We start from the raw sequence: 23,891 nt of genomic DNA, 5'->3' as shown, positions 1-23,891 counted from the left end.
ACCAGTATTTGGTCAGTATTTCACATCAGTATTTGTAAGCCAAAACCAGGAGTGGGTGATAAATACAGAAGAGGTGACATGTTTCTATTATACTTTTCCTCTGATTGTTCCACTCCTGATTTTGGCTTACAAATACTGATGTAAAATACTGACCAAATACAGATAGTGTGACCGTAGCCTAAAGCAGCAACAACAACAGATCGGGAAGGAAGAACAGGAACATGAAGCTCCATGGCAAGACAAGCTGCTGCATGGGATGTACCATCGACATATAATGGAGGTGGCTGACATGGAGAAATACTACCAATGGCTGGAGAAAGCTGGACTCCAAGACATCACAGAGGCAGTAATCATAGTGGCACAACAGCAAGCCCTAAGTACCAGATCCATAGAAGCATGAATCTACCACACAAGACAAGACCCCAGGTGCAGACTATGCAAAGAAACCTCAGAAACCATCCAGCACATAGTGGCAGAATGTACAATGTAAGCAGGAACAACGTATACCAAATGCCACTGCCAAGTAGCGGGAATTGTATACAGGAACATCTGCACAGCATATGGGCTAAGTCCCCCTAAGTCCTGGTGGGAGTCCCCAGATAAAATGGTGAAGAATGAAAGGGCTAAAATCCTGTGGAACTTCAAGATCCAGATGGATAAGCAGGTGTTGGCTAACCAACCAGACATTGTGATAGTAGACAAGGATCAGAAGACAGCAATGATAACAGGTGTGGCAGTGCCAAGTGACAGCAACATTAGAAAGAAGAAATATGAGAAGCTGGAGAAATTCCAGGCCCTCAAAGGAGAACTGGAGAAGATGTGGAATGTGAAGGCAACAGTGATTCCAGTGGTGATAGGAGCACTTGGAGCAGTGACCTCTAAGTTGGAAGAATGGCTACAACAGATCCCAGGAGCAACATTTCAGCTCTCTGTCCAGAAAAGCACAATGCTGGGAACAACGAAGATCCTGCTCAGAACCCTCAAACTCCCAGGCCTCTGGTAGAAGACCCGAGAATGAGGAAGGATAACAAAGACAGCCCCCATTGGGCGTGAGAAGGAAGTTTTTGTATATATATATATATGTACAGACCAAAAGATTTTTCTGTATTTTCATGGCTATGAAAATTGTAAATTCACATTGAATCCTAAACAGCAAGAGCACAAGAAGAGGATTCAGAGATCCTCCAAAAAATAGAAAAAAACAGCAAAACAAGGCAGAGCTTCTTACCTGCCTAGGCCTCTAAACAAATGCACTATCAGGATGCAGTGGACCCACCACAGTTTACAAGACAAAAATGGGCCCAACTGCACCCTGAAAAAAAGTGCAAAAAACACAAAAAAATATAAAAAAAAATTTTTTTGTGAGGTATTAGTTTATACTTTGGCCAAAATACGCAAGCTCGTAACCCGCGTCAAGGGTCCCCACGACGCGGGTTATATTTTTTTGTGCTTTTTTCACTTTTTTTCGGGGTGCAGTTGGGCCCATTTTTGTCTTGTAAACTGTGGTGTCTGTTCACATGGGGTGCATTTGGATAGCGCTGGGCAGGCCCGCCTGATCTAATAGAAGGGTGTCACTACTAGGCTTGCCTGGATGCTGTGCATCTCCATTGTGTGAACAGCACCACATACAAGTCTTTTATGTGCAGCATTGTGCCAAGCAGCCACCCCCTCCATTAGTTTGGTAGGTTGAGACTGGCTGCCTCATCGGTTATGCTGCACCTGTGTTGTCTCCATCTTAACCACATGGGTCCACTGCATCCTGATAGTGCATTTGTTTAGAGGCCTAGGCAGGTAAGAAGCTCTGCCTTGTTTTGCTGTTTTTTTTTAAATTCTCATTGATGGCATCAAAACTATGAATTAACACATGTGGAATTATATACTTAACAAAAGAGTGTGAATCAACTGAAATTATGTCTTATATTCTAGGTTCTTCAAAGTAGCCATCTTTTGCTTTGATGACTGCTTTACACAATCTTGCCATTTTCTTGATGAGCTTCAAGAGGTAGTCACCAGGAATGGTTGTCACTTCACAGGTGTGCCCTGTCAGGTTAAATAAGTGGGATTTCTTGCCTTATAAATGGGGTTGGGACCATCAGGTGTGTTGTGCAGAAGTATGATGGATACACAGCTGATAGTCCTACTGAATAGCCTGTTAGAATTTGTATTATGGCAAGAAAAAAGCAGCTAAGTAAAGGAAAACAAGTGGCTATCATTACTTTAAGAAATGAAGGTCAGTCAGTCCGAAAAATTGGGAAAACTTTGAAAGTGTCCCCAAGTGCAGTGGCAAAAACCATCAAGCGCTACAAAAAAACTGGCTCACATGAGGACCGTCCCAGGAAAGGAAGACCAAGAGTCACCTCTGCTTCTGAGGATAAGTTTATCCGAGTCACCAGCCTCAGAAATCGCAGGTTAACAGCAGCTCAGATTAGAGACCAGGTCAATGCCACACAGAGTTCTAGCAGCAGACACATCTCTACAACTATTAAAAGGAGACTTTGTGCAGCAGGCCTTCATGGTAAAACAGCTGCTAGGAAACCACTGCTAAGGACAGGCAACAAGCAGAAGAGACTTGTTTGGGCTAAAGAACACAAGGAATGGACATTAGACCAGTGGAAATCTGTGCTGGTCTGATGAGTCCAAATTTGAGATCTTTGGTTCCAACCACCATGTCTTTGTGCGACGCAGAAAAGGTGAACGGATGGACTCTACATGCCTGGTTCCCACCGTGAAGCATGAAGGAGGAGGTATGATGGTGTGGGGGTGCTTTGCTGGTGACACTATTGGGTATTTATTCAAAATTGAAGGCATACTGAACCAGCATGGCTACCACAGCATCTTGCAGCAGCATGCTATTCCATCCGGTTTGCGTTTAGTTGGACCATCATTTATTTTTCAAAAGGACAATGACCCCAAACACACCTCCAGGCTGTGTAAGGGCTATTTGACCAAGAACGAGAGTGATGGGGTGCTACGCCAGATGACCTGGCCTCTATAGATGGTTGGGGTGAGCTGGACCGCAGAGTGAAGGCAAAAGGGCCAACAAGGGCTAAGAATCTCTGAGAACTCCTTCAAGATTGTTGGAAGACCATTCCTGGTGACTACCTCTTGAAGCTCATCAAGAGAATGCCAAGAGTGTGCAAAGCAGTCATCAAAGCAAAAGGTGGCTACTTTGAAGAACCTAGAATATAAGACATAATTTCAGTTGTTTCACACTTTTTTGCTAAGTATATAATTCCACATGTGTTAATTCATAGTTTTGATGCCTTCAGTGTGAATGTACAATTTTCATAGTCATGAAAATACAGAAAAATCTTTAAATGAGAAGGTGTGTCCAAACTTTTGGTCTGTACTGTATATATATATATATATATATATATATATATATATATATATATATATATATATATATATATATAATGTTTTGCATCCAGCCCTTTTTTAAAACATAACATGTGGGTTATAGTTAAATTAGTGACACAATACACAATTAGTGGAGGAAGGTTGAACTTGACAGACCTATGTCTTTTTTCAGCCTATGTAACTATGTATGTAACTATGTCTAATCATTTTTTTGCATTATATGCTGATGTACAAGTTAAAAATATTAACCAAATGATATAACAAAGCAATCTCTAAAATCGAATAGTGATTGTCCTGCGTAAAGACCATAGGCTAAATTCTTTGGAGGAACAACCATCTTTCTTTAGCTCCTGCTTGGATGGAAACACCAGCAGATGGATTGTACAGACACATTAATCAGCTGCTGACAAGTTAATCTTATGCGCTCCTTCAGTGACTGGATAGCTAAAGATTGTATTATTTTCATGCGGAATACATTTATGGCAAAACTGCTCATAAAGGACAATAGAACTTAGAAGCCATACCTGATTCTCTATAGGTTTTTTTATTGATAACCAATTGAAGTCACATAGCAGCAAAGTCAAACTAGGACTCCACAGCGCATGATGTACACCATTAGCCGGTGTCAAACTTGTGAGTGTAGTGCGAGAAACTTGCGCGAGTCTCTCGCATCAATACCCGGCACTGCCGCCGTCACTCGGGACTGGGTGTGTGGCTGCATGTATTTCTATGCAGCTGAACGCTCCTGTCCTAACCGCCGGCGGCAGTGCCGGCTATTGATGCAAGAGACTCATGCGAGTTTCTCGCACTGCACTCACAAGTGTGACACCGGCCTTAAAGGAAGAATTGCGGCATTAGTCACACATGCAGAACTTTAATGTTTCCTTTGTGAAAGACAGTTAAAAGTAATCTGGTAAAAGAAACCCTGCAAATTATCCATAATGATCACATGTTTTGTGATGGTCATAAAGTTCCACAACCTACAAAAAAGAATACATGCTTGTCCCTCTTTCAATCAAGGCTGATATAATCACTGACAAATTAGCATGGTAGACCCATTAGACCCCAGAACATAACAACTATAGTTAAAAAAAATAACTCTCACATGAAAAGCTTTGATGGCTCCTTTTGCTCTGGTCTTCAGGCATCCATCCCAGTTCAGTCTGCATTTCACTAGGCTACAAAATGCATGTCATGAAGTTTTGAGGCACAGTGCAGCGCGGAGGGCCCAAGGATGTCACGATGTGGCAGAAAGGGGCTTGTGTGGTTGCACAGGGGAGGGATGCAGTGAGTATCATTTTTTTATTTTTAAACCCCTTTTGTCCGTCATTTTGTTGGATTCTTCCAAAGCTAGAAGTCCACAGTTCAGGTTTGATTGAATCCATGAACTTTGATACTTTTAGGACTGATTTGTACAACTGACATGTGCGTGCAATAGCGGCAGGTGAAATCGCGATTCACTCGCCGCTATTAACCTGACAGCGGCATTTAACCAGCACTTCCAGCCGCGCGGACGAAAATCACCTCATCGCCGACCCCCGTCACATGATCGGGGGTCGGCGATGCAACAGGATGGTAACCATAGAGGTCCTTGAGACCTCTATGGTTACTGATGCCGGCCTGCTGTGAGCACCCCCTGTGGTTGGCGCTCATAGCAAGCCTGCATTTCAGCTACTTAGCAGCGATCTGATGATCACTGCTATGTAGCAGTGCCGATCAGGCTATGCCAGCTTCCAGCCATGGAGGCTATTGAAGCATGGCAAATGTTTAAAAAAATGTTTTTAAAAATATGAAAAAAATAAAAAATATATAAAAGTTTAAATCACCCCCTTTGACCCCATCCAAAATAAAACAAAAAAAAAAATCAAACCTACACATATTTGGTATTGCCGCTTTCAGAATCGCCCGATCTATCAATAAAAAAATGGATTAACCTGATCGCTAAACGGCGTAGGGAGAAAAAAATTTGAAACGCCAGAATTACTTTTTTTGGTCGCTGCGACATTGCATTAAAATGCAATAACGGGCGTTCAAAAGAACGTATCTGCACAAAAGTGGTATAATTAAAAACGTCAGCTCGGCACGCAAAAAATAAGCCCTCAACCGACCTCGGATCATGAAAAATGGAGACGCTATGGGTATCGGAAAATGGCGTTTTTTTTTTACCAAAGTTTAGAATTTTTTTTCTCCACTTAGATAAAAAATAACCTAGACATGTTAGGCGTCTATGAACTCGAAATGACCTGGAGAATCATAATGGCTGGTCAGTTTTAGCATTTAGTGAAGCTAGCAAGAAAGCCAATCTAAAAACAAGTGTGGATTGCACTTTTTTTGCAATTTCAAAGCACAATTTTTTTTCCCATTTTCTAATACAAGACATGGTAAAACCAATGGTGTCATTCAAAAGTACAACTCGTCCCGCAAAAAATAAGCCCTCAGATGACCATATTGACAGAAAAATAAAAAAGTTATGGCTCTGGAAAGGAGGGGAGCGAAAAACGAAAACACAAAAACGAAAAAGGGCCGCGGCGGGAAAGGGTTAAAGATTTTTCTGTATTTTCATAACTATGAAAATTGTACATTCACACTGAAGGCATCAAAACTATGAATTACCACATGTGGAATTATATACTTAACAAAATAGTGTGAAACAACTGAAATTATGTCTTATATTCTAGGTTCTTCAAACTAGCCACCTTTTGCTTTGATGACTGCTTTGCACACTCTTGGCATTCTCTTGATGAGCTTCAAGAGGTAGTCACCGGGAATGGTTTTCACTTCACAGGTGTTCCCTGTCAGGTTTAATAAGTAGGATTTTTTGCCTTATAAATGGTGTTGGGACCATCAGTTGTGTTGTGCAGAAGTCTGGTGGATACACAGCTGATAGTCCTACTGTATAGACAGTTAGAATTTGTATTATGGCAAGAAAAAAGCAGCTAAGTAAAGAAAAACGAGTGGCCATCATTACTTTAAGAAATGAAGATCAGTCAGTCTGAAAAATTGGGAAAACTTTGAAAGTGTCCCAAAGTGCAGTGGCAAAAACCATCAAGCACTACAAAGAAACTGGCTCACATGAGGACCGCCCCAGGAAAGGAAGACCAAGAGTCACCTCTGCTTCTGAGGATAAGTTTATCCGAGTCACCAGCCTCAGAAATCGCAGGTTAACAGCAGCTCAGATTAGAGACCAGGTCAATGCCACACAGAGTTCTAGCAGCATATCTCTACAACAACTGTTAAGAGGAGGCTTTGTGCAGCAGGCCATCATGGTAAAATAGCTGCTAGCAAACCACTGCTAAGGACAGGCAACAAGCAGAAGAGACTTGTTTGGGCTAAAGAACACAAGGAATGGACATTAGACCAGTGGAAATCTGTGTTTTGGTCTGATGAGTCCAAATTTGAGATCTTTGGTTCCAACCACCGTGTCTTTGTGTGACGCAGAAAAGGTGAACGGATGGACTCTACATGCCTGGTTCCCACCGTGAAGCATGGAGGAGGAGGTGTGATGTGTGGGGGTGCTTTGCTGATGACACTGTTGGGGATTTATTCAAAATTGAAGACATACTGAACCAGCATGGCTACCACAGCATCTTGCAGCGGCATGCTATCCCATCCGGTTTGCGTTTAGTTGGACCATCATTTATTTTTCAACAGGACAATGACCCCAAACACACCTCTAGGCTGTGTAAGGGCTATTTGATCAAGAAGGAGAGTGATGAGGTGCTACACCACATGACCTGGCCTCCATAGTCACCAGACCTGAACTCAATCGAAATGGTTTGGTGTGAGCTGGACCGCAGAGTGAAGGCAAAAGGGCCAACAAGTGCTAAGCATCTCTGGGAACTCCTGCAAGATTGTTGGAAGACCATTCCCGGTGACTACCTCTTGAAGCTCATCAAGAGAATGCCAAGAGTGTGCAAAGCAGTCATCAAAGCAAAAGGTGGCTACTTTGAAGAACCTAGAATATAAGACATAATTTCAGTTGTTTCACACTTTTTTGTTAAGTATATAATTCCACATTCATAGTTTTGATGCCTTCAGTGTGAATGTACAATTTTCATAGTCATGAAAATACAGAAAAATCTTTAAATGAGAAGGTGTGCCCAAACTTTTGGTCTGTACTGTACATGTGTTGTTTCCTTCAGGAAACAATTGAAAGTTAAAGTCAAAAAAAGTCCCAGTGTCCAATGTGAAAGTTCTATTTTTATATTTTTAATACAGACTACAATTAGTTAAAAATAACATTGCGATAAATAAACCATTTACACAAAAAACCTAATTTATATGTAATTTTTCTGATGTCAGCTTCCCTTTAAGCAATATTGCAAAAGAAGAGAAAAATGAGTGCAGCTCTCTACTCCAAAAAAGGATCTTCTCCTCTAATAGATGGATATAAGGTAATGGCTCATTATGCATCTACATCATACTAAACATGTAGTACTATTATTAACCCCTCTGTGACCTTAGACGTACTATCCCGTCGAGGTGCCCTGGGCTTATCTGACCCTGGACGGGATAGTACGTCATAGCTAGTGTTGAGCGATACCTTCCGATATCGGAAAGTATCGGTATCGGTTTGGATCGGCCGATATTCAAAAAATATCGGATATCGCCGATACCGATACCCGATCCCAATGCAAGTCAATGGGACCAAAATATCGGAATTAAAATAAACCCTTTCTTTCCTTGTAGGTTCATTCTACCTGAAGGAAAACAACTAAGAATAATGTAGGATGTATGGGGGAGGTGGCGGAGACATTAAAGGCAATGAGGATTAGTCCAATCAAATAGAATAGCATGGTTTTTTTTTTTTTTTAAAGACGTTCGGATTGAAAAAGATATTGAGTATGTAAATTTTTTTTATTTTGTCAGATATTGATGTTTCACTATTCCACGCCCTTCCCCTTCTTTTTTTTCTTTTTTTTTTTTCTTTTCCCACACTTTCATCTTCATCATCATCAGCATCCTTGACATCAACTTCTTCACCTTATTCATCTTCTTCTTCATCTTCTACCTATTTTTTTTTTTTATTACATTCTTCATATTCATTTTCTTCAACTATTATTATTCTTCCTATTCTACATATTCTTTTTATTCCACTGTTATTATTCTTCCTATTCTACTTCTTCATCATATTCTCATTTGTGACAGGCATTCCCGTAGTTGTTATCTATAAAAGTTGGAAGATTACACCTTCCGTTCTGCCAGTCACAAAAGTTACATTTGTCCGCGTTCAGTTTGGCCTGCAGCATCAGGCTTTATCCAGGGGCACCACGAGGAGGAACGGACTCACCCCCATACACTGCTTAGTCTTCTTCTGCATATAATTTAGATAATATCTTTTGCTCTGATATTAAGTCTTATGCTTAATGTTCTTCTGCTCTTTGTTCTGCAGCCTCTTGTTCTTCTGCTTCTCGGTCTTCCATGTTGTCGTCTCCAGGGTCTTCGTCTCCAGTGTCGTCATCTCCGCCGTCGTCGTCTCAGCCGTCGTCGTCTCCGCCGTCGTCGTCGTCGTCGTCATCGGGGTGGTCTTCCGGGTCGTCGTCATCGGGGTGGTCTTCCGGGTTGTCGACGTTAGGGTCTTCAACTTGGAAATGTAGCAGAAGGTACAAGAAGGCTGAGAAAATGCCAAGAACCAGCTGATGGAACTGGAACTCGGATGGCTACCCGAAGGTTCAAGAGCCTATGGAACTACCGAGGACCAGCTGACGTTACTGGAACCCGGTTACTAAGCAGGAGGTACCCGTGCTAAAAAGCACTACCAAGGACCGCCTGACGTTGGCGGAACTCGGATACCCAGAAGGAGGCACCTAAGCCAAAGGCTCTGCCCGGAACCAGATGACGTTACTGGAACCAGGATGGGGAGCAGAAGGTACAAGAGCAAAAGACACTGCCGAGAACCAGCTGACGGTACTGGAACCCGGATGGGTAGCCGAATGTCCAAGAGCCAATGGAACTACCAAGGACCAGCTGACGTTACTGGAACCCAGTTACTAAGCAGGAGGTACCCGTGCCTGAAAGCACTACCAAGGACCACCTGACATTGGTGGAACTTGGATACCCAGAAGGAGGCACCTAAGCCAAAGGCTCTGCCCGGAACCAGCTGACGGTACTGGAACCAGGATGGGGAGCAGAAGGTACAAGAGCAAAAGACACTGCCGAGAACCAGCTGACGGTGCTGGAACCAGGTGGTGGACCCCAAGGCCCACAGGAGAGGAGAGAACAGCTAGGCCGCGAGGCAGCCGCAGTTACCGAACCCCAACAGTCCTACAGGGGGAGCTGGGCCTACTGGCACTACAGAACCAGCCTTGACTACCAGTTCACGCAGCCCACATAGGAAGCTCCTAAACTGGAGGCACCCTGGAGTTGGCTAACTCGACCGCCCCACGACGGGGCAAGCATAGGCGTCTCAGTGAAGTTGACACAACCCGGAAACAGCTGACGGTGCTGAAACCAGGCTTGGCACGAGGGAGTACCTGTGACAAGAACACTGCCGAGAACCAGCTGGCGGTGCTGGAACCCGGATGCGTTGCCCCAGTGTGCAAGAGCCAATGGCACGACCGAGGACCAGCTGACGGTGCTGGAACCCGGTTACTAAGCTGTAGGTGCCCGCGCTTAAAAGCACTACCAAGGACCGCCTGGCGTTGGCGGAACTCGGATACCCAGGAGGAGGCACCTAAGCCAAAGGCTCGGCCCGGAACCAGCTGACGGTGCTGGAACCAGGTGGTGGACCCCAAGGCCCACAGGAGAGGAGAGAACAGCTAGGCCGCGAGGCAGCCGCAGTTACCGAACCCCAACAGTCCTACAGGGGGAGCTGGGCCTACTGGCACTACAGAACCAGCCTTGACTACCAGTTCACGCAGCCCACATAGGAAGCTCCTAAACTGGAGGCACCCTGGAGTTGGCTAACTCGACCGCCCCACGACGGGGCAAGCATAGGCGTCTCAGTGAAGTTGACACAACCCGGAAACAGCTGACGGTGCTGAAACCAGGCTTGGCACGAGGGAGTACCTGTGACAAGAACACTGCCGAGAACCAGCTGGCGGTGCTGGAACCCGGATGCGTTGCCCCAGTGTGCAAGAGCCAATGGCACGACCGAGGACCAGCTGACGGTGCTGGAACCCGGTTGCTAAGCTGTAGGTGCCCGCGCTTAAAAGCACTACCAAGGACCGCCTGGCGTTGGCGGAACACGGATACCCAGGAGGAGGCACCTAAGCCAAAGGCTCGGCCCGGAACCAGCTGACGGTGCTGGAACCAGGTGGTGGACCCCAAGGCCCACAGGAGAGGAGAGAACAGCTAGGCCGCGAGGCAGCCGCAGTTACCGAACCCCAACAGTCCTACAGGGGGAGCTGGGCCTACTGGCACTACAGAACCAGCCTTGACTACCAGTTCACGCAGCCCACATAGGAAGCTCCTAAACTGGAGGCACCCTGGAGTTGGCTAACTCGACCGCCCCACGACGGGGCAAGCATAGGCGTCTCAGTGAAGTTGACACAACCCGGAAACAGCTGACGGTGCTGAAACCAGGCTTGGCACGAGGGAGTACCTGTGACAAGAACACTGCCGAGAACCAGCTGGCGGTGCTGGAACCCGGATGCGTTGCCCCAGTGTGCAAGAGCCAATGGCACGACCGAGGACCAGCTGACGGTGCTGGAACCCGGTTGCTAAGCTGTAGGTGCCCGCGCTTAAAAGCACTACCAAGGACCGCCTGGCGTTGGCGGAACTCGGATACCCAGGAGGAGGCACCTAAGCCAAAGGCTCGGCCCGGAACCAGCTGACGGTGCTGGAACCAGGTGGTGGACCCCAAGGCCCACAGGAGAGGAGAGAACAGCTAGGCCGCGAGGCAGCCGCAGTTACCGAACCCCAACAGTCCTACAGGGGGAGCTGGGCCTACTGGCACTACAGAACCAGCCTTGACTACCAGTTCACGCAGCCCACATAGGAAGCTCCTAAACTGGAGGCACCCTGGAGTTGGCTAACTCGACCGCCCCACGACGGGGCAAGCATAGGCGTCTCAGTGAAGTTGACACAACCCGGAAACAGCTGACGGTGCTGAAACCAGGCTTGGCACGAGGGAGTACCTGTGACAAGAACACTGCCGAGAACCAGCTGGCGGTGCTGGAACCCGGATGCGTTGCCCCAGTGTGCAAGAGCCAATGGCACGACCGAGGACCAGCTGACGGTGCTGGAACCCGGTTGCTAAGCTGTAGGTGCCCGCGCTTAAAAGCACTACCAAGGACCGCCTGGCGTTGGCGGAACTCGGATACCCAGGAGGAGGCACCTAAGCCAAAGGCTCGGCCCGGAACCAGCTGACGGTGCTGGAACCAGGTGGTGGACCCCAAGGCCCACAGGAGAGGAGAGAACAGCTAGGCCGCGAGGCAGCCGCAGTTACCGAACCCCAACAGTCCTACAGGGGGAGCTGGGCCTACTGGCACTACAGAACCAGCCTTGACTACCAGTTCACGCAGCCCACATAGGAAGCTCCTAAACTGGAGGCACCCTGGAGTTGGCTAACTCGACCGCCCCACGACGGGGCAAGCATAGGCGTCTCAGTGAAGTTGACACAACCCGGAAACAGCTGACGGTGCTGAAACCAGGCTTGGCACGAGGGAGTACCTGTGACAAGAACACTGCCGAGAACCAGCTGGCGGTGCTGGAACCCGGATGCGTTGCCTTCCCTATTAAAGATTGTCTTCCTAGAGCCCCAACTAGCGGTGTTGGAGCAAAGGGTAAGCAGGGGGAGATGAGTGTAGGCCGAAGCCTGCACTGGAGGCAGCTTTGTGTCTGCGTTGCGTTTGCAGGACACTTTGCCGGCTACACACTGGGGGAACAGCTGGCGTTGCTGAACCCCACTAACACAATGGCGTGTGTTTTTATCTGTGCAGCTAGCACTTGCGGGCAAAAACTAGCGATGTTAGAGCCCGTGTTGAAGCAGGAGGAGGAGGAGAGGAGCAGAGTGTAGGCCGAAGCCTAGTTGAACCAATTTCAAAGGAAACCTTTAACCCCCCCCTCAGGTGTTACAAAGTACAAGAGACACACCTTGTGCAGTATTAATGCTGCACAAGTGAAAGGTTGCTCTATTAATTTGTCTACTTGCACACGCTGAATGAAAGACATACACAATTTACCCCATTCTACAGTCAAACTGTAGTGGATGCGTGACTTGGTTTTTTGATGAGACGCAGCACAGGTGTCCAAAATAACGCCTTGGTGCTTGGCGCAGCTTCCTGAGCGTTGTTATTTGCTGTACAGGAGTCTGCGCTCTTGTGTTATCCCTTGGCAATGCCCTGTTAGCGCTGCCCATCTTATGACCTCATTTCATGTTGGCCGGTGCGGTTAACGATGGCCATAAATCCCAGACCCACAGTGTCTTTTCATAAAGCCACACTGCGGTGCTGGGATTCGTGGCCTTGAGCAGTAAATATTTTGGCCGCTCACACACGTCCTTACACCTGCTTCAGACTGGGCGGCCTCTGCTGATCCCTTCTCGCATGCCGCGGCCATGAGGCTGCACAGTCTGAAGAAGGCGGAAGGAGATGAGTTAAGACAGGCGAAGATATGCACTGCTCGTGCCCATCAATCACACCCTCGCAGTCAAAATAATTAAGACAACGAGGAGCATTTTATTCAGGCAGGGCGGACGAACAGGCGCAAGTAGCCAACCAATGATGTCAGAAGACGGGAAGCGCTACCAAGGGGGGTGCTGCGTATCATTAGAAAGGAAAGTCACACCTCAGGGACAGTGGAATGGTCTCAAAGAGACACATTTTGTACGTGTTGAGTTCCACGTGGGCAAGGAGAAAACATCAGCCACCTTGTACAAATGCAGCAGTACTGCTGTACAAGGTGGCTGTTATACATAGAAACACCTGGGGGTGGGGGCCAGGCTCCCTTCAATTTCAGTTCATGTGCCTGCGTGGCGTTTGCAGGTCACGTTGCAAGCTGCACAGCAGGGGAACAGCAGGCGGTGCTGAACCCCACTAACACATTGGCTGGTGTTTTTCTCTGTGCAGCTAGCATGTCCGGGCAGAAACTGGCGTTGTTTGAGCCCAGGGTCAGCAGGAGGAGGAGAGGAGCAAAGTGTAGGCCGAAGCCTGCACTGGTGGCAGCTTTTGTTCTGTTGTGCCAGCGTGGCTTGTGCTGGACACGTTGCCGACTACACAGCAGGGGAACAGCTGGCGGTGCTGAACCCCACTAACACATTGGCTGGTGTTTTTCTCTGTGCAGCTAGCATTTCCGGGCAAAAACTAGCGGTGTTTGAGCCCAGGGTCAGCAGGAGGAGTAGAGGAGCAGAGTGTAGGCCGAAGCCTAGTTGAACCAATTTCAAAGGTTACCTTTAACCCCCCCCTCAGGTGTTGCAAGGTACAAGAGCCACACCTTGAACAGCATTAATGATGCACAAGTCAAAGGTTGCTCTATTTAATTTTGCTCCTTGCACACGCTGAATTAAACACGTACACTATTTAGCCCATTATACTGTCAAACAGTAGTGGAGGCGTGACTACTAGTCTTTTTAAGGAGACGCAGCACAGGTGTACAAATTTACACCTAGGTGCTGTGCGCAGATTCCTTACCGTTGTTATTTGCAGTACAGGAAACTGCGCTCTTGTGTTATCCCTTGGCAATACCCTGTTAGTGCAGGCCGTCTCATGACCTCATTTCATGTTGGCCGGTGCGGTTAACGATGGCCATAAATCCCAGACCCACAGTGGCTTTTCCTAAAGTCACACTGCGGTGCTGGGATTCGTGGCCTTGTGCAGTAAATATGTTCGCCGCTCACACATGTCCTTACACCTGCTTCAGACTGGGCGGCCTCAGCTGATCCCTTATCGCATGCCGCGGCCATGAGGCCGCACAGTCAGAAGAAGGCGGAAGGAGGGGAGTGAAAACAGGGGAACATATGCACTGCTCGTGCCCATCAATCACACCCTCGCAGTCAAAATATATGAGACAACGGGGGGCGTTGTGTCGGGCAGGGGGGACGCACAGGCACAGCCAGCCAACCAATGATGTCAGGAGACGGGCAGCGCTAACAATGGGGGTGCTGCGTGTCATTAAAAAGGAAAGTCACACCTCAGGGACATTGTAATGGTCTGTAATGAGACACATTTTGTACTTGTTGAGTTCCACATGTGCAAGGAGAAAAAGTCAGCCACCTTGTACAAATGCAGCAGTACTGCTGTACAAGGTGGCTGTTATACATAGAAACACCTGGGGGGGTGGGGGGCAGGCTCCCTTCAATTTCAGTTCATGTGCCTGCGTGGCGTTTGCAGGTCACGTTGCAAGCTACACAGCAGGGGAACAGCTGGCGTTGCTGAACCCCACTGACACATTGACTGGTGTTTTTCTCTGTGCAGATTGCATGTCCGGGCAAAAACTAGCGGTGTTAGAGCCCAGGGTCAGCAGGAGGAGGAGGAGAGGAGCAAAGTGTAGGACGAAGCCTGCACTGGTGGCAGCTTTTGGTCGGTTGTGCCAGCGTGGCTTGTGCTGGACACGATGCCGGCTACACAGCGGGGGAACAGCAGGCGGTGCTGAACCCCACTAACACATTGGCTGGTGTTTTTCTCTGTGCAGCTAGCATGTCCGGGCAGAAACTGGCGTTGTTTGAGCCCAGGGTCAGCAGGAGGAGGAGAGGAGCAAAGTGTAGGCCGAAGCCTGCACTGGTGGCAGCTTTTGTTCTGTTGTGCCAGCGTGGCTTGTGCTGGACACGTTGCCGACTACACAGCAGGGGAACAGCTGGCGGTGCTGAACCCCACTAACACATTGGCTGGTGTTTTTCTCTGTGCAGCTAGCATTTCCGGGCAAAAACTAGCGGTGTTTGAGCCCAGGGTCAGCAGGAGGAGTAGAGGAGCAGAGTGTAGGCCGAAGCCTAGTTGAACCAATTTCAAAGGTTACCTTTAACCCCCCCCTCAGGTGTTGCAAGGTACAAGAGCCACACCTTGAACAGCATTAATGATGCACAAGTCAAAGGTTGCTCTATTTAATTTTGCTCCTTGCACACGCTGAATTAAACACGTACACTATTTAGCCCATTATACTGTCAAACAGTAGTGGAGGCGTGACTACTAGTCTTTTTAAGGAGACGCAGCACAGGTGTACAAATTTACACCTAGGTGCTGTGCGCAGATTCCTTACCGTTGTTATTTGCAGTACAGGAAACTGCGCTCTTGTGTTATCCCTTGGCAATACCCTGTTAGTGCAGGCCGTCTCATGACCTCATTTCATGTTGGCCGGTGCGGTTAACGATGGCCATAAATCCCAGACCCACAGTGGCTTTTCCTAAAGTCACACTGCGGTGCTGGGATTCGTGGCCTTGTGCAGTAAATATGTTCGCCGCTCACACATGTCCTTACACCTGCTTCAGACTGGGCGGCCTCAGCTGATCCCTTATCGCATGCCGCGGCCATGAGGCCGCACAGTCAGAAGAAGGCGGAAGGAGGGGAGTGAAAACAGGGGAACATATGCACTGCTCGTGCCCATCAATCACACCCTCGCAGTCAAAATATATGAGACAACGGGGGGCGTTGTGTCGGGCAGGGGGGACGCACAGGCACAGCCAGCCAACCAATGATGTCAGGAGACGGGCAGCGCTAACAATGGGGGTGCTGCGTGTCATTAAAAAGGAAAGTCACACCTCAGGGACATTGTAATGGTCTGTAATGAGACACATTTTGTACTTGTTGAGTTCCACGTGTGCAAGGAGAAAAAGTCAGCCACCTTGTACAAATGCAGCAGTACTGCTGTACAAGGTGGCTGTTATACATAGAAACACCTGGGGGGGTGGGGGGCAGGCTCTCTTCAATTTCAGTTCATGTGCCTGCGTGGCGTTTGCAGGTCACGTTGCAAGCTACACAGCAGGGGAACAGCTGGCGTTGCTGAACCCCACTGACACATTGACTGGTGTTTTTCTCTGTGCAGATTGCATGTCCGGGCAAAAACTAGCGGTGTTAGAGCCCAGGGTCAGCAGGAGGAGGAGGAGAGGAGCAAAGTGTAGGACGAAGCCTGCACTGGTGGCAGCTTTTGGTCGGTTGTGCCAGCGTGGCTTGTGCTGGACACGATGCCGGCTACACAGCGGGGGAACAGCAGGCGGTGCTGAACCCCACTAACACATTGGCTGGTGTTTTTCTCTGTGCAGCTAGCATGTCCGGGCAGAAACTGGCGTTGTTTGAGCCCAGGGTCAGCAGGAGGAGGAGAGGAGCAAAGTGTAGGCCGAAGCCTGCACTGGTGGCAGCTTTTGTTCTGTTGTGCCAGCGTGGCTTGTGCTGGACACGTTGCCGACTACACAGCAGGGGAACAGCTGGCGGTGCTGAACCCCACTAACACATTGGCTGGTGTTTTTCTCTGTGCAGCTAGCATTTCCGGGCAAAAACTAGCGGTGTTTGAGCCCAGGGTCAGCAGGAGGAGTAGAGGAGCAGAGTGTAGGCCGAAGCCTAGTTGAACCAATTTCAAAGGTTACCTTTAACCCCCCCCTCAGGTGTTGCAAGGTACAAGAGCCACACCTTGAACAGCATTAATGATGCACAAGTCAAAGGTTGCTCTATTTAATTTTGCTCCTTGCACACGCTGAATTAAACACGTACACTATTTAGCCCATTATACTGTCAAACAGTAGTGGAGGCGTGACTACTAGTCTTTTTAAGGAGACGCAGCACAGGTGTACAAATTTACACCTAGGTGCTGTGCGCAGATTCCTTACCGTTGTTATTTGCAGTACAGGAAACTGCGCTCTTGTGTTATCCCTTGGCAATACCCTGTTAGTGCAGGCCGTCTCATGACCTCATTTCATGTTGGCCGGTGCGGTTAACGATGGCCATAAATCCCAGACCCACAGTGGCTTTTCCTAAAGTCACACTGCGGTGCTGGGATTCGTGGCCTTGTGCAGTAAATATGTTCGCCGCTCACACATGTCCTTACACCTGCTTCAGACTGGGCGGCCTCAGCTGATCCCTTATCGCATGCCGCGGCCATGAGGCCGCACAGTCAGAAGAAGGCGGAAGGAGGGGAGTGAAAACAGGGGAACATATGCACTGCTCGTGCCCATCAATCACACCCTCGCAGTCAAAATATATGAGACAACGGGGGGCGTTGTGTCGGGCAGGGGGGACGCACAGGCACAGCCAGCCAACCAATGATGTCAGGAGACGGGCAGCGCTAACAATGGGGGTGCTGCGTGTCATTAAAAAGGAAAGTCACACCTCAGGGACATTGTAATGGTCTGTAATGAGACACATTTTGTACTTGTTGAGTTCCACGTGTGCAAGGAGAAAAAGTCAGCCACCTTGTACAAATGCAGCAGTACTGCTGTACAAGGTGGCTGTTATACATAGAAACACCTGGGGGGGTGGGGGGCAGGCTCTCTTCAATTTCAGTTCATGTGCCTGCGTGGCGTTTGCAGGTCACGTTGCAAGCTACACAGCAGGGGAACAGCTGGCGTTGCTGAACCCCACTGACACATTGACTGGTGTTTTTCTCTGTGCAGATTGCATGTCCGGGCAAAAACTAGCGGTGTTAGAGCCCAGGGTCAGCAGGAGGAGGAGGAGAGGAGCAAAGTGTAGGACGAAGCCTGCACTGGTGGCAGCTTTTGGTCGGTTGTGCCAGCGTGGCTTGTGCTGGACACGATGCCGGCTACACAGCGGGGGAACAGCAGGCGGTGCTGAACCCCACTAACACATTGGCTGGTGTTTTTCTCTGTGCAGCTAGCATGTCCGGGCAGAAACTGGCGTTGTTTGAGCCCAGGGTCAGCAGGAGGAGGAGAGGAGCAAAGTGTAGGCCGAAGCCTGCACTGGTGGCAGCTTTTGTTCTGTTGTGCCAGCGTGGCTTGTGCTGGACACGTTGCCGACTACACAGCAGGGGAACAGCTGGCGGTGCTGAACCCCACTAACACATTGGCTGGTGTTTTTCTCTGTGCAGCTAGCATTTCCGGGCAAAAACTAGCGGTGTTTGAGCCCAGGGTCAGCAGGAGGAGTAGAGGAGCAGAGTGTAGGCCGAAGCCTAGTTGAACCAATTTCAAAGGTTACCTTTAACCCCCCCCTCAGGTGTTGCAAGGTACAAGAGCCACACCTTGAACAGCATTAATGATGCACAAGTCAAAGGTTGCTCTATTTAATTTTGCTCCTTGCACACGCTGAATTAAACACGTACACTATTTAGCCCATTATACTGTCAAACAGTAGTGGAGGCGTGACTACTAGTCTTTTTAAGGAGACGCAGCACAGGTGTACAAATTTACACCTAGGTGCTGTGCGCAGATTCCTTACCGTTGTTATTTGCAGTACAGGAAACTGCGCTCTTGTGTTATCCCTTGGCAATACCCTGTTAGTGCAGGCCGTCTCATGACCTCATTTCATGTTGGCCGGTGCGGTTAACGATGGCCATAAATCCCAGACCCACAGTGGCTTTTCCTAAAGTCACACTGCGGTGCTGGGATTCGTGGCCTTGTGCAGTAAATATGTTCGCCGCTCACACATGTCCTTACACCTGCTTCAGACTGGGCGGCCTCAGCTGATCCCTTATCGCATGCCGCGGCCATGAGGCCGCACAGTCAGAAGAAGGCGGAAGGAGGGGAGTGAAAACAGGGGAACATATGCACTGCTCGTGCCCATCAATCACACCCTCGCAGTCAAAATATATGAGACAACGGGGGGCGTTGTGTCGGGCAGGGGGGACGCACAGGCACAGCCAGCCAACCAATGATGTCAGGAGACGGGCAGCGCTAACAATGGGGGTGCTGCGTGTCATTAAAAAGGAAAGTCACACCTCAGGGACATTGTAATGGTCTGTAATGAGACACATTTTGTACTTGTTGAGTTCCACGTGTGCAAGGAGAAAAAGTCAGCCACCTTGTACAAATGCAGCAGTACTGCTGTACAAGGTGGCTGTTATACATAGAAACACCTGGGGGGGTGGGGGGCAGGCTCTCTTCAATTTCAGTTCATGTGCCTGCGTGGCGTTTGCAGGTCACGTTGCAAGCTACACAGCAGGGGAACAGCTGGCGTTGCTGAACCCCACTGACACATTGACTGGTGTTTTTCTCTGTGCAGATTGCATGTCCGGGCAAAAACTAGCGGTGTTAGAGCCCAGGGTCAGCAGGAGGAGGAGGAGAGGAGCAAAGTGTAGGCCGAAGCCTGCACTGGTGGCAGCTTTTGGTCGGTTGTGCCAGCGTGGCTTGTGCTGGACACGATGCCGGCTACACAGCGGGGGAACAGCAGGCGGTGCTGAACCCCACTAACACATTGGCTGGTGTTTTTCTCTGTGCAGCTAGCATGTCCGGGCAGAAACTGGCGTTGTTTGAGCCCAGGGTCAGCAGGAGGAGGAGAGGAGCAAAGTGTAGGCCGAAGCCTGCACTGGTGGCAGCTTTTGTTCTGTTGTGCCAGCATGGCTTGTGCTGGACACGTTGCCGACTACACAGCAGGGGAACAGCTGGCGGTGCTGAACCCCACTAACACATTGGCTGGTGTTTTTCTCTGTGCAGCTAGCATTTCCGGGCAAAAACTAGCGGTGTATGAGCCCAGGGTCAGCAGGAGGAGTAGAGGAGCAGAGTGTAGGCCGAAGCCTAGTTGAACCAATTTCAAAGGTTACCTTTAACCCCCCCCTCAGGTGTTGCAAGGTACAAGAGCCACACCTTGTGCAGCATTAATGCTGCACAAGTAAAAGGTTGCTCTATTTGTTTTGCTCCTTGCACACGCTGACTAAAACACGTACACTATTTACCCCATTATACTGTCAAACAGTTGTGGAGGCGTGACTTGTCTTTTTAACGAGACGCAGCACAGGTGTCAAAATTTGCACCTAGGTACTGGGCGCAGATTCCTGAGCGTTGTTATTTGCTGTACAGGAGTCTGCGCTATTGTGATCCCTTGGCCATGCGCTGTGAGCGCTTCCTGTCTTCTGACCTCATTTCATGTCGGCCGTTGCGGTTAGCGATGGACATGAATCCCAGACCCACAGTGTGTTTTCAAAAAATCACACTGCGTGGCTGGGATTCGTGGCCTTGTGCAGTAAATAGGTTTGCCGCTTACACATGTCCTTACACCTGCTCCAGACTGGGCGGCCTCAGCTGATCCCTTATCGCCTACCACGGCCAGGAGGCCGCACAGTCTGAAGAAGGCGGAAGGAGATGAGTTAAGACAGGCGAACATATGCACTGCTCGTGCCCATAAACCACACCCTCGCTGACAAAATAAATATGACAACGAGGGGCGTTGTTTCTAGCAGGGCGGATGCACAGGCGCAGCCAGCTAACCATGATGACAAAAGACGGGAAACGCTACCAAGGGGGGTGCTGCGTATCATTACAAAGGAAAGTCACACCTCAGGGACAGTGGAATGGTCTCAATGAGACACATTTTGTACGTGTTGAGTTCCACGTGGGCAAGGAGAAAAAGTCAGCCACCTTGTACAAATGCAGCAGTACTGCTGTACTAGGTGGCTGTTATACATAGAAACACCTGGGGGGGTGGGGCCAGGTTCCCTTTTAATTTCAGTTCCTGTGCCTGCATGGCGTTTGCAGGTCACGTTGCCGGCTACACAGCAGGGGAACAGCTGGCGTTGCTGAACCCCACTAACACATTGGCTGGTGTTTTTCTCTGTGCAGCTAGCACTTCCGGGCAAAAACTAGCGGTGTTTGAGCCCAGGGTCAGCAGGAGGAGGAGAGGAGCAGAGTGTAGGCCGAAGCCTGCACTGGTGGCAGCTTTTGTTCTGTTGTGCCAGCGTGGCTTGTGCTGGACACGTTGCCGACTACACAGCAGGGGAACAGCTGGCGGTGCTGAACCCCACTGACACATCACCTAGTGTTTTTTTCTGTGTAGACAACACTTCCAGGTGGCAACTGACAGTGTTGAAACCCAGGGAATCAAAGAGGAGCAGAGTGTAGGCCGAAGCCTGCAGTGGAGCAAGTTGAAAGGGAACCTTTAACCCCCCCCCCCAGGCATTTGTTGCTGAAAGAGCCATCTTGTACAGCAGTAATACTGCACATGGAAAATGGTGGCTCCGAAAATTATGCTCCTTGCAAACGCTGAAGTACACACTCATATAATGTGTCCCCTCACACCGTCAAACCATCCCGGAAGTGGGACTTTCCTTTGTAATGTGACACAGCACAGCCGTCATTCCAACCCCCTTGGTGCCGGGCACCACCTCCTCAACGTTGTTTGGTTCTGTCACGGAGCCCGCACTGTAATGTTATCCCTTGGCCATGCACAGTTAGCGGTGCCCGTCTTCTGACATCATGTAGGTGTCAGGCTGGCAGTGCCTGTGCGTCCAAGCTGCCCGAGATCCAACCTTGCAGTGTCATCTAATGTAGTCCCACTGCGGGCCAGGGATCCATGGGCATGCGCAGTGCATATCATCGCCTCTCACTCACCTCCTTCCTGCTTCTTCAGACTGTGCGGCGTCACGGCCGTGGCATGCTATTAGGGATCAGCTGACGCCGCCTAGTCTGAAGAAGCGTGAAGAAGGGGAGTGAGAGGCTAGTATATGCACTGCGCATGGCCATGGATACCAGGCCCACTGTGGGATCACATTAGACGACACTGCGAGGTGTGATTTCGGGCAGCGTGGACGCACAGGCGCAGCCAGGACGACAACAAATGATGTCAGAGGACGGGCAGCGCAAACTGTGCATGGCCAAGGGATAACATAAAAGCGCAGGGTCCATGACGGAATCAAACAACGCTAAGGAGGCAGCGCACGGTGCCAAGGGGGTAGCAATGACGGCTGTGCTGCGTCACATTACAAAGGAAAGTCCCACCTCCGGGACGGTTGGACGGTGTGAGGGGACACATTACATGAGTGTGTAGTTCAGCGTTTGCAAGGAGCATAATTTCAAGAGCGACCTTTCCCTTGTGCAGTATTAGTGCTGCACATGGTGGCTCTTTCAGTAACAAACGCCTAGGGGGGGGGGGGGACAGGTCCCCTTACATTTTAGTTGTGCCAGCGTGGCGGTCGCATGACACGTTGCCGGATACACAGCTGGGGATCAGCTGACGTTACTGAACCCCAATAACAGAGGAGCGACTGTTGACTGTGCACACAGCACTTCCAGGCACCAACTGGCGGTGTTAGAGCCCAGGGACAGCAGGAGGAGCAGATTGGAGGTATTGCCGCACACACAGCTGGGGATCAGCTGACGTTACTGAACCCCAATAACAGAGGAGCGACTGTTGACTGTGCACACAGCACTTCCAGGCACCAACTGGCGGTGTTAGAGCCCAGGGACAGCAGGAGGAGCAGATTGGAGGTATTGCCGCACACACAGCTGGGGATCAGCTGACGTTACTGAACCCCAATAACAGAGGAGCGACTGTTGACTGTGCACACAGCACTTCCAGGCACCAACTGGCGGTGTTAGAGCCCAGGGACAGCAGGAGGAGCAGAGGAACAGAGTGTAGGCCGAAGCCTGATTGGAGCAAGTTGAAAGGAAACCTTTAACCCCCCCCCCCAAGACGTTTGTAGCTGAAAGAGCCATGTTGTGCAGCACTAAGGATGCAAAAGGAAAAGGTTGCTCTTTTAATTATGCTCCTTGCAAACACCGAAGTAAACACTAAAAATGTGTCCCTTTATACCGTTAAACCGTTCCGGAGGTGCGAATTTCCTTCGTAATGGGACACAGCACAGCTGTCATTCCTATCCCCTTGATGCCGTGCGCTGCCTCCTCAGCGTTGTTTTAAGCTGCCACGGAGCCTGCGCTGTTCTGTTAGCCCTTGGCCATGCCCAATTAGCGCTGCCTGTCTTCTGACATAATTTGGTGTCAGGCTGTCAGTGCCTGTGCGTCCACGCTGCTCCAGATCCCACCTCGCAGTCTCATCTAACGTAATCCCACTGCGGGCCTTGGAACCATGGGCATGCACAGTGCATAACCTCGACTCTCACTCCCCTCCTTCCCTCTTCTTCAGACTGTGCGGTGTCACGGCCGTGGCATGCTAGGGATCAGCTGACGGCGCACAGTCTAAAGAAGGCGGAGGGAAATGAGCGAGAGCCCGAGGGGAAGATATGCACTGCGCATGCCCATGGATCCCAGGCCCGCAGTGTGACTCAATCAGAAGACACTGCGAGGCGGGATCTCGGGCACCGCGGCCGCACAGGCGCAGCCAGCCTGACACCAAATTATGTCAGAAGACAGGCAGCGCAAATAGGGCATGCCCAAGGGATAACAGAACAGCGCAGGCTCCGTGACAGCTTAAAACAACGCTGAGGAGGCAGCGCATGGCACCAAGGGGGTAGGAATGACGGCTGTGCTGCGTCACATTACGAAGGAAAGTCCCAGCTCCGGGACGGTATAACTGTATCAGTGAACACATTTTATAAGTGTTAAGTTCTGCGTGTGCAAAGAGCTAAAAAAAAAGAGCTACCTTTTCCTTGTGCAGCATTACTGCTGCACAAGATGGCTCTTTCAGTAACAAACGACGGGGGGGGGGGGAGGGACAGGTTCCCTTACACTTAGGTTGTTGTGCCAGCGTGGCGGTCTCAGGACACATTGCCGGCTACACAGCTGGGGATCAGCTGACGTTACTGAAACCCAATAACACTGGGTCGTA

This window comes from Ranitomeya imitator, chromosome 4, assembly GCF_032444005.1.
Source record: "Ranitomeya imitator isolate aRanImi1 chromosome 4, aRanImi1.pri, whole genome shotgun sequence".
NCBI classification, from domain to species: Eukaryota; Metazoa; Chordata; class Amphibia; order Anura; family Dendrobatidae; genus Ranitomeya; species Ranitomeya imitator.
This window is presented reverse-complemented; position numbering follows the sequence as displayed.